The sequence below is a fragment of the Diabrotica undecimpunctata genome, chromosome 2 (assembly GCF_040954645.1).
Source record: "Diabrotica undecimpunctata isolate CICGRU chromosome 2, icDiaUnde3, whole genome shotgun sequence".
NCBI lineage: Eukaryota > Metazoa > Arthropoda > Insecta > Coleoptera > Chrysomelidae > Diabrotica > Diabrotica undecimpunctata.
The window spans coordinates 67,292,932-67,309,062 of record NC_092804.1 but is presented as its reverse complement, the minus strand read 5'-3'; the positions used below and the strand labels follow the sequence as shown (position 1 = coordinate 67,309,062).

Sequence of the window (16,131 nt, the reverse complement as noted above, 5' to 3'; positions counted from 1 at the left end):
TTTACTATATCCCGATAATTTTACGATTTATTGTTTCCAAGAACATTTTTCACAACTTTCACAAAAGACCACCATGAATTACATTCAATTTCAGTCATCGATTCTGTAAAATGCGAATCTTTTATAAGTTGTCGTATCTGAGATCAGGGAATTTGCTAGGTAAGTATTCAAAACAAGGACGATTCTATTATAGTCAAGGGCCTTTACAAATTGTTTCATGAGCCCTAGTTTAATATGTAACGGAGATAATATTATTTTCTCTCGGTTGACCAATGCTTGGTTAATTACGTTAGCTTCTCCTTGAACTAAAGCATCTGTAGAACGCCATTTTCTTCTACTCCAGTGTTGGTCCTCAGCCCTGCTATACCAAAGACACAGGAAACAAGGATATTTTGTATAGCCACCTTTTTGTTCCAGGAGAAAGTTCACCATATTAAAATCAACACAGATCGCCCACTAATGTTGGTCATACTTGATGTTTTTTAGCACCAGTGATATTGCATTATAGTCTTCTTTCATTTTTGTAGAGTGTTCAATTGGTATATTTCCATATTTGTTGCCATTATTGTACTTTAAACTTCGTTTGGCACTGTCGATAAAAAGACGCCAGTGATCTATTGTATACTCCGATACACCTATTTTTGTTTCTAACAGTTCTTTAATATTGTTACAAAAAAATCATATTATCTTACTGACAAAAAAAAAGATCTTTTTCTCTATTATGGTAGTATGTAATTTTGGTGTCTGATTGAAGAAGATTCTTTTTTTTAGTCCGAAGGCAAGCAACTCGGAAGAATTTTTTGGACGGTTCAAATCTCTGATAAGATCGCTTAGCTCTTCCTGAGTAAAGCACTTAGGACGTCTTGAATCCCCTTCAAAATCACTGTCGTCTTCCTTAAATCTATTAGTATGTGGTTCATCAGAGAACGTTTCGACATTATCATCTAGTAACGTAAATAGACTGCTAAATATTGGAATGGGTATCTACTCAAGCTGATGTGGAATTGGTCTTATTGCTGAATCCAGGTTAGCATATGTCCACGTATGTCGATTATTACGATGAACGCCCTTTATATTTACAAGACAGAAATAGCCATCGTCAAAATGATTTTTTGGGTCCCCTTCATACCATTGGAACACCAAACTTTAAACATTTTCGTTGTCCTTTCGTCCACTGTCGCAAGTTTTCGATACAAGTTTTGCACACTACATGTGGAGCCCACTAACTTACATCTGAGCGGATCTTTTGCTATTGTCATACATTTAGTTTTGTTGGTAGAAATGGTCATATTTAGTTGGCGGCTTATTTGAAAGAACTGAAAGAGCTGTCTCTGAAGATCATCTTCTGATTCGGCAATAATTGCTGCATCATCTGCGTAACACACCAGACCAATTCTTTTGTTGCCCATTCTGTATCCGAGATTGAGAGATGTTACTTTGTTTATAATTTTGTCCATGAGTAGGTTAAACAAAAAGGTACTTAAACTATCGGCTTGTCTAATTCCTCCCGGTGTTGGAATATTTTCAGTGAATTGGTTTCCAGCTCTAACTTTGGTTACATTGTTGTTATTTAGGTTATGGACTATCTTTGTTATGTTGGTCGGTGTTTTATTTTCTATTAATATTTTTAGAATGTCTCCCAAGCAAACCCTGTCAAACGCTGTCGTCAGATCAATGAAGCAAATATACGCTGGCATGCCGAACTCTATAGCTTTTTCTTTTATTTGTTTTATTATGAATACTGCATCTGTTATAGACCGCCCTCTTGTAAAATCTTGTTGTTCTTCAGCATTAGTAATTTGCCTTTCCAATTTGTCCTTAAGAATACTCGTGAAAAGTTTCATCGTTGTATTTTAAAGGTTTATTCCTCTGTAGTTTGGTGAGCAAGTTTTTTGTTCTTTTTTAAATATGGGGATTGTGATGCTCTTATGCCATTCCTCTGGTTTTTCTGTGTCGTTTAAGATTTTGTTAAATAGTTGTGACAGTTTACTTGCAAGTTCAGGGCCTCCATATTTTAAGCGTTCATTGGGTATATCATCTGTTCCAGGTGATTTTCTGTTTTTTAGCTTCTTGATCTTTGCTTCTACCTCTTCGTCATTGATTTTAGCACTTATATCTGCTTCGTATTCGTTGATATTCAGCGTTTCTTCAGCATCATATAGCTCCTTAAAATGCTGTTGCCACGTCTCTATAGGTACTCCCTTGGTTTGCACCAACTCGTTAACTGGTTTTTTTCTATTCTGAAGCATTTTCCATACTTTCTTTTGGGCACCATGTAGGTCGTAGTCCATGTCACTGGTGAATTTAGCCCAATGTTCTCTTTTGCTTGATTTTATTCTTGCGTTCACTTCGTTTCTTACTTGGACATATTGTGCGAGAGCTTCTTTCGATTGTGTACTTTTATATCTCAGGTAGCATTTGCGTTTTAATTCAGAGAGTTCTTTTACCTCTTGACAAAACCACGGTTTGGTGTGGTTTATCGCCCTCGTGTTAATTTTCCGCTTTTCAATTGATTTTTCTGCTGCTTGGTTGATGCAGTTCCTGATTTTTTGACTCCCCTTCTTCTTCTTTCTACTCCCCATTCTGGTTGAAACTCGATCTCTTTTAGTTTGCTGGTAATCCTGTTCCCATAAAGGAGTTTTGTACTCTCTGTTGCTAGCGACTCTATATTGTGTTTTTCGATGAGCACTGGGGGTTTTCTGTTTCGTTGCGGACGTTCTAATAGCATCTTGCATAAAACAAGGTTGTGATCGGTCCCCACGTTAGCAGATGTTAGGGCTCTGACATCAAGTACTTGTGACGGTGTTATCACTCGATTTGTGATTATAAAATCTATCATTGATCGCTGGCCGCGATTATTGTTAAAAGTGTATGTCTGTTGGTCTTGTGGACGGCCGTAGCTCAGCGGTAAGATACTGGCTTTGTAAGCCAGAGGGAACAAGTTGGAATTTTGGCACCAACAACGACATTTTTATTTCCGTTCACCGTGCTTCGAAGGGCACGTAAAGCCGTTGGTTCCCCTGGGCTAGTGTGCATCGACACTAGCTACTTAAAACAGGGTTGAAGATGCAATTGGTGCCGGAACAATCCGAAAGGATCTCCCCGGCAACCCGGCAAAAAAAGCCATACGATATTATTATTATTATCTTGGTCTTTATGAGGAAAATATGTGTTGTTGATTCTCATTTCATTTCTAGCGCAAAAGTCTATTAGTGCTTCGCCGTTTTCATTTTATTTCTTCGTTGCACTTTTGTTTTATACTTGGTATGACATCGTTTCCGATCCGTGCAATAAAATCCCCGAATACGATAATTTTGTGTTTAGCATGTATGTTATCTACGGTGCTTTGTAGTTGCTGATAGAAATTTTCAGTTTCTCCTGTGGGCTTAGATATGTCTGGGGCATATGTGCTTATCAGGTGTGTTGTGATGTTAGGCATTTTTAGAGATTCTTAATAACCTATCGTTAATGTATTCGATATCTTCGATGCTTTGAGTGTATTTATAGAGCAGCAAAATTCCGACTCCTGAATGTGCTCTTTCTTGTTTAGCTTTTCCACTGTATATGGGTGTAAACTCTCCGTATTTTGATGTCCCTTGGCCTTTTTTCTTAGTTTCGGAGATTGCGCAGATGTCTATATTGTGTTCATTTCTATTATGATCTACTGGTCTCTTCCAATTCACGACGTTATGTTCCAGCACGCGATTCTTGTGATGGGGTGTTTAGGTTTTCTGATAGTTCCGTCCGGTATCCGAGGCTGTATCTTCAGTTCTGTGAGCCAGTATGGATTCTTTACCCCAGGTAGGTGGCTAAACTCACCTTAGGGATATAATATTTTATCAATTTTTAAAATGACAAATTTTTGTTTTGATGTTTTCTAAACCGTGCCAATCACTAAATAAGCGTAATAATTCATTATCTTGCTGCTGATCCAAACCTTTCATACTTCTAGAAATTACAGAAAAATAAAGAGAGGTTTTTTCTAGAAAAAGGTGGCTACCTATAGACCAAATATTAATCCTACTAAAAATATGAGTTCTTGATGCAACTTATGAATACAATTATTATAAAACGTTCAAAGCTAAATCTGTTTGATGGAAATATGGAAACCAGACAAATCTTAAAACAGAAGAGTAGATTTTCAACAATTTTAGGGTGCGATAAAATATAATTTAAGTAGGTGTGCTTGCCTTATTTTTAAACATTTATAGGGAATATATTGCGAATGGTAATAGAAAATTATCTCTCAGATATCGCGTTTGGTTATTATTTAATAATATTAAATGATGATGATAGTGCGAAAATAAATTAAACCTTACTGAAATTCATAAAAAACTTTTAAAGCCGATCCTGCTATAAATCAAACCACCATAATGTTTCTTCGCTCGTCTTTAAAACTTCTTGCTGGTATTCACTTACTCCAATTTCGGTCGCCATTGTGAGGAAAATTGCACAACAATGAACTGAACATAAAAAAGATCTCAATTACCTCTTCCTTAATGTGGGAGAACGTGAGAACTAAATAGGGACTTCCTTGGAATCAAATTTACTGACATAGAGTACAGTGAAGAGGTCAAACGAATTTAAGCCAACATGAACTTTAATTGATTTTTTTGCGATAACAATAGTTAATTATTTAATTATTAACATCTTACTAAACAGCGAAACGGCACTATTACTATAATTTTAATTATTATTTTATCATTAATGCATATAATGTTATGCATAAGTGCATATTTAAATATATAGGACGTTGCAAAATATAAGATGTGGTATAATATTCTAGAGAGCGTGTCAGGTGAATAAAAATAAGGAAGGAGTCGGCGAACTTTCAACAAAAAATAAAAAATAATATGCGTCAGTCTTACGCAGGACCGGAACTAGGGTGTAGCAGGAGGGGACACGTGCCCTGAGCGCCAGATTTTAGAGGGCGGCAAGATTTGAAAAGTTAATACAAAAACAATATTAAATTAAGTGATATAAGGTTGAATGCTCGAATAAATGAATTTTAATCAAATAAAAGGCAGACATCGAGCAAAGTTTTTTTATTAAATCTTGCCCAAGTGCTTTCGCTCCTAAAGCATCTTCAGGGGCATTTCGTCAAAATTGGGCTATCCAACAATATATGATACATTAACATAACATATATCATTTAATGTTTATAACATTCTCCATATATTGTTGGATAGCCCAATTTTGACGAAATACCCTAGAAGCGAAAATAATTTAAGAAAATAGGCAAGATTTAAAAAAAACTGTGCTCGATATCTGCCTTTTATTTGATTAAAATAATATTGAATTATTTATATGTTCCTATTATTTTGTTGCACAAATAATTACACTGAAACTATATATTAAAATGAGGCACAAGAATTAACACAACTCAGGGGTCTGATTGGAGTGGAATGTTTTTTATACTGTTCTGCCTAATACTGACATGAATTAGTAACCTGAGCGCTCAGCAGAGGTGTCGGGGGATCGAAATCAGTGTGGCCGTGACACAATGGCGAACATCAAAACTGCTTCTACCCCTTTTACCTTTTAGCAAACTCCTTAAATAAACACACATTCATCGTAGTCAACGTAGTCGACGGCTACACTTGTAGCCTATGTACACTGTTGTTTGCATGTGTTGATAAAAACTGAAAATTGCTTTTTATTTCAATCTAGTTATTAGTGTTACCGTACCGTTTCAGTATCTGGAAAATGGAATTGTTTAATACATCTTGAGCTGATGATTACGAAAATCAGTGACAGGCTTAAGCCTTTGGACAACATAAACAGCAAGTTTGGATTTTTAATCTAGTTCCTAACTGAAGAAATACAAGTAAATGATTGATTTAAAAATGAAAGCAGAAGAATTGACAAACATTTACACTGCCGATCTCAACATTGAAGAATTTAAAATTGAAATAGAAAGTTTCATGCATCACGCTTTCTCAATTGACAAAAATTTAAAGGAAGACACATCAAGATAAATGTTAAGTTTTATTTATGAAAATAAACTAGATAAACTAGAGGAAGGCTACCCTAACATTACTGCACTGATACTATTTTTCACGCTGTCAGTCACAGTACCGTCTAGAGAATGAGGTTTTAGCAAACTCAAAATTATCCAAAATTACATGAGAAGTACACTGGAACAGGAGGGACTCTCTAAGCAGGTATAACATCAATAATTGAACATAAACGAGTACACCTTATCAACTTCGACGACATTCTCAGTGCATTTACAGGGACGGTTCTGCAAGTGGCAACAGTAGTTCGGTTAATTTTCGCTTTGTAATAAACTTTAAATAATTGGGAAAATACAAGTTGGAAAATTAAACAGTTTCAAAAGTTCAAAAATAAGTATTTAAAAGTTAGTGCATACAGGTGATCATCATCATCATTTAACCCGGATCTATCCACTGCTGGATATAGGTCTCCCTCAGTCTTTTCCATGTATTTCTGTTTTGTGCTGTTTGCATCCAATTTTTGTCGATCCGTTTTATGTCATCACAGCATCTTGTTGGTGGACGACCTCTACTTCGAAGTGCTTCTTGTCTCGGTCTCCACTGTATTATTCGCTGTGTCCATCTGTTATGAGACATTCTAGCTATGTGCCCCGCCCAGTTCCATTAAATCAATCAGTCATAATTCTTTCTATGGCATCTGCCACTTCTGTTCTCCGTCTTATTTCCTTGTTCGTGATCCGATCCCTACGAGAAATGCCTAACATCGATCGTTCCATGGCTCTTTGGGTAACACAAATTTTATTTCTTACTTTCTTGGTTAGTGTTAATGTCTCTGCACCATATGTAAGTACTAACAACACGCACTGATTAAAGACTTTTCTTTTAAGACACATAGGCAGTTCTGATTTAAGAACATAGCTTAGCTTGCCGAATGCCACCCAAGTGAGTCCTATGCGGCGGCTTAGTTCGCACGTTTGATTATCTCTTCCTATGCGTATCTCATGTCCTAAGTACTTATATGAGGTGATTTCTTAAATATGCATGCCATTTACTGAAATCTTTTCGCTTAACACAAGATTTGTCATGATTTGTGTTTTTGTGTGGTTGATTTTTAATCCTACTTGTAGGGAGGCTAGGTAAAGTTTCTCCATTTTGCGATACTGCATCATCGATTCTGTCAGCAAAAAGCACAATATCGTCAGCAAACCTCAAATGACTAAGCATTTCTCCATTGACATTAATGCCTTTTTCACTCAGATTTGCGTTCTTAAACATATGCTCTAATAATGTTGTAAACAATTTTGGCGAAATTGTGTCTCCCTGTCGCACTCCCCGTTTTATTTTAAATACGTTGGTCTTTTTATATGCCAGTTTCACACTTGCTGTCCCATTTTGATAGATGTATTTTATCATGTTTATATAGCGATGATCTATACGGCACTCTGTTAACACTAGAAAGTCGGAGGGGCCAATGTGGCCCCTGTTGCGATTTGAAGTTATTGTAGTTCTTTTATTTGACACAATAATAATTTCATATTTTATGACTTTTAATATTTTGATACAAAGTCTTATTTAACGCAAAAAAATATTGTTTACTAAATCTATTAAATGGATTTTCTAACAAACCTACCATAGAAGTCTGAAGGGGCCAAACTGGCCCTATATTAATTATTATCGTTTTCTCGGAAATTTGACGATTTCTTTTAACTTTCTGTCGGATAGATAAAATTATGTTTATGTACGTTTATTCCTAGAAGGTATTTTGTTACATACTGTTTGTTCCTTGAAAGTATTTTGTTTATTGAGCGGTTTATTAGGTTCTGCTGACTCTCGTTTCTAGAATATTGAAACATTCGTTCAATTGTGAAAATTCAAGACGACTGTAAAGATGTCTCGTCGTGGACTATCAGAGCTTGAATTTCTTGAAGAAATACAAGAAGATGTTTCGGGAGGTGAATCTGAATTTGCAGAAAATAATGAGTCAGACGATGAACAATACGTACCACCACAAAATAATGTATCAGGTGACTCTGATGCTTCAGAGCAGTTAGAAAGTTTTATTGTACAAGACTCACCAATTTATGTAAACACAGCTTCTACAACTCAACAGCACGAGTCAGCTAATTTTATCGTGAATCCAAGTGCATCTAAGCCGAGTCACAAGAGAAAAAGAGGTCAACAAGGAAAAACTATTTCAATCGGAGACACCGAACAATCGAAAGACGGAACAACGTGGAAAGATATTGATTCTGGATCAGTACCTGGTAGGTTTATGATTTTTAGTATCTTCATATTCATTGAATGTTTGCTCATTACAAGACGCCGCGCTCAGCACAACATTTATCGAGAGGAATTAGGTCCTACGTCGTATGCAAAAAGGAACGTGAGGAACAATTGTGTGGTAAGTGCTTGGCATCTAATAATCAACGACAGCATGTTACGTCATATAAAAGAATGCACTATTGCAGAAGCACATCGATGTTTGAAAAATGACACATGGACTATAACTTTGGAAGAACTGGAGGCTGCCCTTGCTATTATGTACGCAAGAGGAGTCTACGGCGCCAAAAAATTTCCCAACCAACAGCTTGTGGTCAACAGTATGGGGTCCTCAGTTTTTTAGGCAAATTATGCCACGAGACAGATTCAAGGATATTATAAAATATCTCAGATTTGACATAAAGCAAACGAGATCTGAACGATTGAAAACCGACAAATTTGCTCTAGCCTCTGCGGTTTGGAATGGATTTATAGAAAATAGTGGTGCATGTTACAAACCGGGAATAAACCTTACTGTGGACGAACAACTACTGCCTTCTAAAGCCAGGTGCCCGTTCACACAGTACATATCAAATAAGCCGGATAAGTTTGGCATAAAATTTTGGCTTTTGACATGCGTGGAATCAAAATATATTGTAAATGGTTACCCTTATACTGGCACTGATCATCTACGCAAGAAAGATACAAGTGTTGGTGAACATGTTGTTTTGCGGTTAATGGAAAATCAACTGGGAAAGGGCAAAAATGTTACGACAGATAACTACTTTACATCGTTAAAATTGGCCAAGGCGTTGCAAAAAAAATCAACAAGTCTTGTGGGTACTTTGAATCGCAACAGAAAGGTAGTTCCTCTAAGCGTAAAGAGTAAAAATGGAGAATTATATGTTACCCATATAATCCAGAGCGACGAAAAGATAACACTTACTGCATACCAAGGAAAGAGTCACAAAAATGTGCTTTTGTTGAGCTCATTACATCAATCAGTGGATGTTGCCGTCGATGGAAAAAAACTTCCTCAAACAGTAAGTTTTTATAATAAAACAAAATACGGGGTTGATGTAGTGGACCAAATGGCGCATCTTTATACTACAAAAGTTGCTTCAAGACGATGGCCAATGCACGTGTTTTATAACATTCTTGACTTAGGAGCAATAAATGCATGGATTATTTATAAAAAAGTTACTGGAAGTAAAATCAGTCGTCGTAAGTTTATTCTTCAGCTGTGTGAAGAATTACGGGCTCCATACCTTGCCTCCCGAAATCTGGTACTATACCCAGCACCACCGGATTTACCAACCACCAGCACTGTTACTAGCCAAAAAAGAAAAAAATGTCAGTTAAAAATGTTTTGTAAAGGAAATCGTACTTCCAATGAGTGCCACGGCTGTAACAAGGCAATGTGTGGCAAATGCCAAAAACTACAAACTGTATGGTGTTCCAAATGTTTAAAATGAAACTAAAAAATTAAATCAAATTCTATCGTCAAGAGTTTATATAATTTCTTAAAACTTCTTTTTTATTTTCTTGTTTATTTTTATTTTTTGTTTATTCCCAAATAAATAGTTAATTCTAAACTTGGTTTTTATTGATTTAGGAACTTGGGGCCAAAATGATCCCTTCGGGCTTTCTAGGTAGGTATGCTAAGCCCGACTTTCTAGTGTTAAGGCTTTTAAATATACAATACAGGTGATAGTACTGAATAAATGAAACAACATCAATCAAGTATGATAGAACTATTTCAGTAATTTTAAAGTACCACAATTATTTTAATTTTATATCGTGGCCTAGTAAGCGCTAGCCGGAACCTCATACCATAGTTCGGTGTTAAAATGTATCCTCTCTCAGTTCGGGATTAGAAACTAGAATAATCTGTAAATTTGTCTAGCAAGCTAATCATAACCGTTGTATACGAAAATCGTTACTATTTGTTTCTTCGACTTATAATAATTGGGAGTTTTTCTCAAACTTTTTAAATAGTCGGTAAGTTTTGTACATTTTCTTTTGTAATAATGATTATAAAGTAGGCACAGTGATAAAAATTTAAAAAACATTTATTATCAGAATTTTTCTTTGATTTTAGGAAAGCGGCATTTTGATGTCACCAAGCTATCTTCTGAAACTAAATTTTATAGAGTACGAATAAAGTGATCATGTTGTAGGTGATGTTCAGTTGGAGAGCGATGACTCAGATCTAGAAGACCAAGCGCCGCCGCCTACACTTCAAGTAACGTGGGTAAAAACGTCATAAAATGATGATCCTAAAAATCCTAAAATAAAAAAACGAATCGTCTAAAATTCAAATTTTACACAGTGGTCCAAATGTTACCGATGATATTGGTACACCGCTAGAAATGTTCTTATGCTTGTTTCCGACGAATTTGTTTGAGAAAATTTGCTTAACAGAAAAGTCGAATTGTTTTTTTAAATTTTATCAAAAGTAACTTTTTTACTTCTTTTTTTTTCTATTGTAATGTACTGTTGTCATTCGCTAGTGGTCTGAAATGAAACTGAAAAAATTTTAAAATAATTAAATCCGTTCGCAAAGGGTTAAGTCCGAGGGGTCGAACCGCTTAGTCATTCCTAGGCGTTTTTTTGGTATATAAGAACTGAATTAGCACCGATAAGAAATTAAGTTAAAAACTAAAAGCAACATAATTTTATGACAAAAATCCAGATCCGGCCTTAGAATAAATTAGATTAAAGTTCGAGTAGAATTAAATTAAATTAAAATAATAAATAATAATTGATATTTTAATAAATTGGGGGGGGGGGGGTTAGGTGTGATAATTTAGGATTGAAGCTGTAAATAAATCTAATAAGCCCCTCTAATGAATTGTCTCCACTCTGATAAAGGCTGCCACCATTGTAGAAGACGTCTGTCTCAATCTCCTTATCAATGCCTCTACAATTCTTAGGGGATACTTATCCCTGCGAGCGGGACAAGGCTTACTGGTTCCACTAGTCTGGACTGACTGGTTCCGCCCTCGCGGATTTACAAGAGGGTAGGGAAATTTTTGGAAAGAAGGGAATTAAGGACTTCTCGGTCTCAGGTCCTGCAAAGAGTGAGAGGCTATGGGCTTACGTTATAAGCCGGAGCACTGCATAAGCGAAATGTGTATCTCTTCTAGTCTCGACCTGTAACGGCTAGGAATAACAAAAACAAATTTCGAGTTTACAATGTATTAACTAGACTGTACACTACAAAATATCAGTTATGACCAAAATGTGCGCGAAGGGAGACGAGAAGAGACAGGCAAGGAATTAAAGGTCGGACAATTCCGTATCATTAGATATACCTTGGGTTAGTATATAGATCTTAGTTACCTTCGCGTATCTAGGCTCTAGCTAGTGAATACGCCTCCAGTCCTACAGGGATTTGAGATTGCGAACCTTCGAATCTCCAGTTGCCGACACTTATACGTCACACTATCCCGTCGAGTTAAATAGCGCGTCCACTGGCTGCGTATCGTCCGATCTCCACACTATGGCGTGAAGCGTCTAGAGTGCCAACTTTCCACTAGTCCCCCCTGGCGTGGGGCCACTCTCGGACGCCGCGCTCTTACTGCACTGTCTGACCAACTTCTGCTTGTTTTTTATGTATTCGCTGAATATGCCATCTATTCCATGTGTTAAACTGGATCACGCTATGTAAAACTTCTTAGTCAGCTCAATTCTTCCCACTTGTTTAACAATTCGTACCTTGTATTAATTTCCAACAAGGTCTAAGTGTCGTAATTTTTTAAACATTCAGGCTTGTGTTAAACTGGGTCAATTGTTTTGTTTTTAATTTGAAATGTATACGTTAAACTGTGTCGAATTTATTCTTTATTAATTTGGAATATATAATAATTACTTAAATAATTATTACTCTTTACTAGGCTAATTACCTCTTAATTTTTCCTTCTTTACTTCCTTGCTATGTTTACATTACATTACTCCCTTCGCAAAAAAAGAAATGGCCTGAGAGGCCTTTTCCTTTTCCAACCCATAATAATTATTCTACTTACATCTTACATTACTTATATCCTACTATACTTGTTGGAGAACAATAATCTCCAACCAAATAATTCTATTTTAAAACAAAATAAAAATATTTCCGCCGCATCTGTTACCTAAATAAATTCCTTGCCTGCATTGACTTATTTCTTAGAATGTTAATCTCCGCCCATATTGACCTTAAACCGGTAGATCCTTCAAAATGCATAGACAATTATTTCGGAGTGGCTAGGGGAAGCCAGTGAATTAGCAATAGTTGTAGGGTTTAGACCTACTTTTCAAGTTTCGGAGAGTTTTTCTCCACGTTCGCAATCGCAAGTTACGCAATATATCGGGAACCCGTAATGTGAAGTGTTATGGTGTTTTCGTTCGTAAACTGTAATTTTCTAATTAGGTTCCTTACGATTAGTTATTCACTCGCAGTTTATAAGTTTCTATTTCTTGCCCTTTTTCAATTACAGTTCTAGCTAAACAAGTTATTGTTTTATTTCACTATATTAATCTATTCAACAGGCCAGACTAAATACATTTAAGAGTCCATTTAAGTTTCTATTACTGAGTATTCGAAGGCTAGCGGAACAATTGGACTTACAGCAAGTACAAACCGCTGAAAGAGACACTGTTAGCATACAAGACTCTTCGTGAAGGGATGTTGAAAACCGGCATCCCTCCAATACTCTTTTATATTAAGTCCCAATTATTATGTTATATTATATTGTTTCTTATAATTTAAAAGTTTTATTAAAATAGGAAAATCAATGGAACTGACAGAGAACAGGAAGCGAAATACATACAGATGAAGAAACGAAACGCGAGAGAAGAGGCTAGGGCGAATATTTTAGAAGAAATGAAATGACAAAGCGAATTCCTTCTAAAAGTGATAAGAAGAGAAAAGGAGAGAAAGAGGATGTCATGATTAAAATGATGCAATAAAAATGAAATGATGATTGAAATAAAGCGAATAAGGAAAGAACTAATAGAAATTAGTAAACTAAAAGAAATAAAGGAAGGAAACAGAAAATTAAGAAAGATGTGAAATAATTAAAAGGCAGAATGGAACCACTGAAGAAAACAAGTAAAAAGAAAAGTTTGATTATATCGGGTTTGAAAATAGAAACAAATAATGATAAAACACTAAAAGAAAGCATGGAAACATCCAGATTACAAGTCTGCAGGCGCAAATAAAACTGAGGAACGCAATAAAAATAGGAGAAACAGTCTACGATATAGAAACAAAAACCTTCACATATAAAATTAAGATATTAAATAAGTAAAGTAATTTGAAGTACCATAAACATCTCATCTACATAAATAATGATCTGACATTAAAAGAAAAGGAACTACAGAAAGAAATAGTTAAAATAGCAAAAGAAGAAAAAAGTAAAGGAAAACAGACAAAAATAGGCTATAAGAAGTTGATTGTGAATGGGAAAGAATGGATATGTAATAAAGAAAAATAACAACTAAAATAAAATACCAGAGTAAAATTGCCAAAAACCAGTACAAGAAAAACAACTGGGGAGGTGTGGTACCGAAATGGCAATGAAAAGGAATACGACCATGGAAAAAGGAAAAATAAGCACAAAAGAAACGCAATAATCCAAGAAAATATTAAAATAGTGACATGTAATGTGAGATGTGCTTATGAATAGAAAGCTTTCAGAAACTTAGGCCATGGAAGATTTTCTTCCTTACGGAAACTTACACAATAGACATCCTTGCGCTGCAAGACACGAAACAATTGGGAAATGACATGATAAAAATAGGTAAGAACACAGTGTTCAAGAGTAGGGGGGACCAAGACATATTGTGGAGTGGAGTTCATGATGTCCGAGAAAGTAAACAAAGCAGTTGTAGATTTTTAACCAATATAGGACCAATTACGTTACTTGAGAGTTAAAGGAAAGTATAGCAAAATAAGTATCATTCATGTACATGCTGCCACTGTAAATAAAGGTTTAGAAACCAAAACAGAGTTCTACGAAAGGATAAGCACCCAAATAAGGAATATACAGCAACACAGTCATTGGAGGCATAAATGAGAAAGTCGGAAAAGAGAAAATATATAGAAGAATAACAGCGGACGAAGTTTACATAAGGAATCAAATAAAAATGAGAAAAAGGTATTAGAATGTGGTACAGAGAACAAAAATAAAATAGCACAAAATAGCTACACTGGGACAGGAGAGACTCACTGATGTAGGTAAATCACAAATTGAACAGAAACGAGCATTCCTTATGTTAATACAGCGTTATCGTAATGTGGTATAGACTCTATTGCATATATAAAATTCAACTGCTAGACTTCAGTTTCCTTAATATAAGAATACATTCTATAATCAAGATCTGTTTACTTCATGTTTACTCAATTGGGGAACCATTAAGAAGAACAGTTACACATTCTGATGGCTAAACAACTATTCAAGCAATTTTCAAAATTTCTACTGTTAGCGACAGTGGATTTTTAAGAACTTTTAAATTTAATTATCCGAAAAAAAGTGGGTTTAGTTTGTTTAAATAATTACTTTTTATGCTAAAGAACCACTCTCCGATATTAAAATAATATTAATTTAACTATTTTTTGTTAATAATTTCCTAAAAATCAGTCCTTTCTAAATCTATGCCAAGTCAGACCAACTGAAATAAAAAAAGTTCTTAAAAAGAACAGACTCGGGTCGGTTTTTCAAAAGGTTAGAGTACTATTGAACCATCATGAAAAAGAAAACGTTAACATTTCTTTCTTAAGTAGACAAGGTTGAAATTGAAAATTGTTTAATGAATTAATTACGGTTATGACCGTTAAACAACTTTTTGTTATTATTTTTGGAATATTTTTATATAATCTCTTTTTTGAAAACGATTTCCACAGTGAAAATCGAAAAAACAAAAATTTTGAAAATGTTATTTTTATTACAATCAATTGTGTTTTAAACTCATATACATAAATATAATTTATTTTAATTTAAACCTACCCTAACAGTTTCAGAAAATTCTGCTATACACTTAGATACTATATTTAAACCAAATGTGTCAATGGCCCATTAGCTCAGTTGGTTAGAGCGTCGTGCTAATAACGCGAAGGTCGTGGGTTCGATCCCCCCATGGGCCAAAGTTTTTGTTTTTTTCCTAATCAATTTTTTTTGTTTTTGTTTTATTGTTGATTCTTGTTTTAAAATTTTTAGTTAAATCATCGTATGCAAGAAATTTCGATACAATTTCAGAATTATGATACAGTTAACATTATTTGTAAATGAGTTGTTGGTTGCCTATGTCCAAGGACCATTGGTTTAGAAATTTGTTAAAAAAGTGATTTCGGGATTGTATATTTTGGGGTAAAATTCACACCAATAAATTGCTTAATTAAGGAAGCACTGTAACAACACTGTACAAAAATAAATTTTGAATATACCTATTTACCTTACATCTTACATCGGTTTTTAGTTTCACTTACTCCATTTGATATAGATTCTGGTTGCTGTAGCATTCGATGTTTATTCTTCTTCTTAAGTTTTTAATATAATCGAACCATTATCCAACAATTCGAATCACCATAATAAACAACAAGGTGATATCGTAAAAAGAACGGATGGTGCTATCTGAATGTAAAAAACCTGAATATTTGGTGGATAATCTTAACAAAACTATCTCCAGTATAACGAAGAGGATCAAAAATGCAAGTAAGCCATTCTCTACTCTAGGAATTTAACGCATTCGCCCTTTTACTGTACATTGGAACAAGAAAATATGTAGCACGACTAGATAGGCTTTTTGTGATACCTCTTTTGTTTAGGGTGGTACCTAAGTTTTCCCTTGAATTTTGTTCTACTAAAATTTCCATGGTGGAATCTTGGATTTTGTAATTAAGTTAGGGTATATCAAATTTAACAAATTTGTAAGC

At 34.9% G+C, this 16,131-nt stretch overlaps 1 non-coding gene across 1 annotated transcript; it reads left to right on the top strand.

Moving 5' to 3' along the window:
- The first annotated feature begins 15,268 nt into the window (after positions 1 to 15,268).
- On the top strand, positions 15,269 to 15,342 carry TRNAI-AAU (transfer RNA isoleucine (anticodon AAU)). Its single transcript has one exon. It is a non-coding gene; the product is annotated as a tRNA-Ile (tRNA).
- The last annotated feature ends 789 nt before the right edge of the window (positions 15,343 to 16,131 follow it).